Consider the following 3,762-nt stretch of genomic DNA (forward strand, 5'->3'; position numbering starts at 1 on the left):
CTACGTCTTGAGCTTGCATTGGTTTTCCTCGAAGAGGAGAGGGTGATGAAACAATAGTAGCGTAAGTATTTCCCTCAGTTTTTGAGAACCAAGGTATCAATCCAGTAGGAGGCTCCTCAAAAGTCCCACGCACCTACACAAACAAACTGAGAACTCGCAACCAACACAATAAAGGGGTTGTCAATCCCTTCACGGCCACTTGCAAAAGTGAGATCTGATAAAGATAGTATGATAAGATAAATATATTTTTGGTATTTTATAATATAGATGCAAAAAGTAAAGATGCAAATAAAAGTAAATTGGAGGCAAATATGATGGGGCCATAGGTTTCACTAGTGGCTTCTCTCAAGATAGCATAAGTATTACGGTGGGTGAACAAATTACTGTCAAGCAACTGATAGAAAAGCGCATAGTTATGAGATTATCTAGGCATGATCATGTATATAGGCATCACGTCCATAACAAGTAGACCGACTCCTGCCTGCATCTACTACTATTACTCCACACATCGACCGACTCCTGCCTGCATCTAGAGTATTAAGTTCATAAGAACAGAGTAACGCATTAAGCAAGATGACATGATGTAGAGGGATAAACTCAAGCAATATGATATAAACCCCATCTTGTTATCCTCGATGGCAACAATACAATACGTGCCTTGCAACCCTTTCTTTCACTGGGTAAGGACACCGCAAGATTGAAACCAAAGCTAAGCACTTCTCCCATGGCAAGAAAGATCAATCTAGTAGGCCAAACCAAACTGATAATTCGAAGAGACTTGCAAAGATAACTCAATCATACATAAAATAATTCAGAGAAGATTCAAATATTATTCATAGATAAACTTGATCATAAACCCACAATTCATCGGATCTCGACAAACACACCGAAAAAAGAGTTTACATCGAATAGATCTCCACAAGAGAGGGGGAGAACATTGTATTGAGATCCAAAAAGAGAGAGGAAGCCATCTAGCTAATAACTATGGACTCGTAGGTCTGTGGTAAACTACTTACAACTCATCGGAGGGGCAAGGATGTTGATGTAGAAGCCCTCCATGGTCAATTCCCCCTCCAGCAGAGTGCCGGCGAAGTCTCCAAGATGAGATCTCGCGGATACAGAAGGTATAAATGTAGGAGGAAGAAGTACATCGGTGGCCACCCGAGGGGCCCACGAGACAGGGGGCGCGCCCTACAGGGGGGCACCCTCCTATCTCGCGGGAGCCTCGGCAGCTTTTTGGTTGCACTCCAAGTCCTCTGGATCACGTTCGTTCCAGAAATCACGCTCCCGAAGGTTTCATTCCGTTTGGACTCTGTTTGATATTCCTTTTCTTTGAAATACTGAAATAGGCAAAAAAACAACAATATGGGCTGGGCCTCCGGTTAGTAGGTTAGTCCCAAAAATAATATAAATGTGTAAAATAAAGCCCATAAACATCCAAAAGGGGTAATATAATAGCATGGAACAATCAAAAATTATAGATACGTTGGAGACGTATCAGCCCCCTATCGAAGTCCTCAAGCGGACATATTCCTCAGCTGACGAGAAGGGCAAGTCACCAGCCATTATCGATGAAGGCATTCATCCATTGGATGGTCAGTTCCGCAAAGTTGCATCCTATTCCACCAATGATGACTCTGCCACTCATGATTCTGCTGCCAATGCCCCCAAATCAAGTCCTCAAGCTACTGCTCCTCATGTGATGACTGACCGTGAGCTGCTTCTAAGTCTTCACCAAAAGGTGGATCAAAACCACAAATGGGTTAAGCGTCAGTTTGGCTCTATTCTTCACAACATGACTTATACACATAATGCAGTGAAGAAAAACCATTACTACCTCCATGAAGTTTTTGATCGCACCTGGGCTATTCTGTCACATCTATATGGTGAAGAAGATCTGAAGCAAATGGGCTTCAAGGAAGATTTTGACTGGTCTGCTCCTCCACCAAAGAAATTCAAGAAGGTCAAGGTTCCTTCCTTGGTGGCTAGTTCATATTCTTCATCGCGCGACACGGACGAGTATGAAGACTTGGACGACACTGCAACAGGCCCTACAACAACTCAAGACCCTGACAACACTGGCGCTCCTCCATCATCATGATATTCTTCAGGGGCGTTAGTCCTCATTTTCAACCCTTTTGGTCATTCGATGACAAAGGGGGAGAAATTTGAGTTAGTCTTCAAGCGGGTCTATCTTATATGGGCGTTTTTGCTAAGTTACAACTCTCGTTCTTCTGATGACTTTGCTGGATCGAGTTGTAATCTTAAACTCTATGGTGGCCTGATACTTTTGTTGTGTTCTTATGCATGCTTATTCCTCATTAATGTTAATGCACGCATGCTGAATTACATCAGTCACCATATTTCATCATGCATTTCAAATTCTTCATATTATATGTCAAATGCGTGTATGAATTACAAGATATAGGGGAGATCTCCATGATTATACTCTTTAATTGTGCATTGCTTCAAAAGCAAATTCCTCACTATGCACATCTTCAGGGGGAGTTCTTCTATATCTTGCAATCAAATTCCTCAACATCAGTACTTACACTTCATATATTTATCTCCGTTGAAAACTTAACATATTGTCATCAATCACCAAAAAGGGGGAGATTGTAAGTGCATCTAGTGCCCCTTAGTGATTTTGGTGTATTGAAGACTTATAGGTTAAGGGACTGATGCGTTTGTGAGTGTACACAGGTCTATAAGTCTATGAGGAGTTTGATATTTACAAAGAAAGTCAACCCCTAAAAATGAAGTTCTTCGACTGAAGACTTTGGATTTCTGGAGACTTTGAAAGTGAAGAAATTGGTGTAACCTTGAAGACTTGGAATTCATTCGAGGAACATGAAGCGTGAAGACTTTTGTTTTTATAGTTTCATTTTCTCTTTCTTGAGTCATAGGAAACACTGTATTGTTAAATGGGGTCGAGGAAATACTAAGGAAAAATTCCCATGTGATGCTCAACTCAAAATCCTACACCTACCAATCCCTTCGAGTGAAGCCATTGGAAATCTCATATAGTTCAGTCATATTCTTCAGTGACAGAGACGAAGTTCTTTTGGTCTCTGAGGAATTTGTTCTGACTGAGGAGTTAGGAATTTGCCAGTGCGGATTGCCTACACAGTGAGGAACATGATAGCCCTGAGTAATTTGAGAGTCAAATATTCCGACCATTGCTGTGCTATGCGCCAGCTGTCCCAAAATATCTACCCACCTAATGGTCATATCAGACAAGGGCATTATGTCTTATCATGTCGGGCTGCTCCCTAGGCTATAAATAGCCGCCCCCTTCAACCACTAGCTGGTTGGCTGCTCCGAGAGAAACTGACACTTGTCATTTGAGAGCATCCCATCCTTCGAGGACTTTGAGCGAAAATCATTATAGCGACCCGACCCGAATGGGTCAAGTCTCTGTGCTTACGTGTCATCCCTGGATCGGTATGCTGACACACACAGTACTCGAGGATTTATAACAGAGATAAATCACATGTATAAAGTAACGTAAATACTATTACCTCAATCCAAATATAGCGGAAGCAACAAGGTTGTGGATTCCCATCAACACCAACGACAAAGTTGAGTATAGGAAATCGTAACCCTAACGTATCACTTACTCGTCGTCTGAAAAGTCTACAACATGAAAAGTTGCAGCCCGAAAACGGGTCAGCACATGGAATATGCTGGCAATGTAACACATAGAGAATAATGGAATGAATAAGCCTATACTACATGCATATATGGCTGGTGGAAAAGCTC

This window comes from Triticum dicoccoides, chromosome 6B (genome assembly GCF_002162155.2).
Source record: "Triticum dicoccoides isolate Atlit2015 ecotype Zavitan chromosome 6B, WEW_v2.0, whole genome shotgun sequence".
NCBI lineage: Eukaryota > Viridiplantae > Streptophyta > Magnoliopsida > Poales > Poaceae > Triticum > Triticum dicoccoides.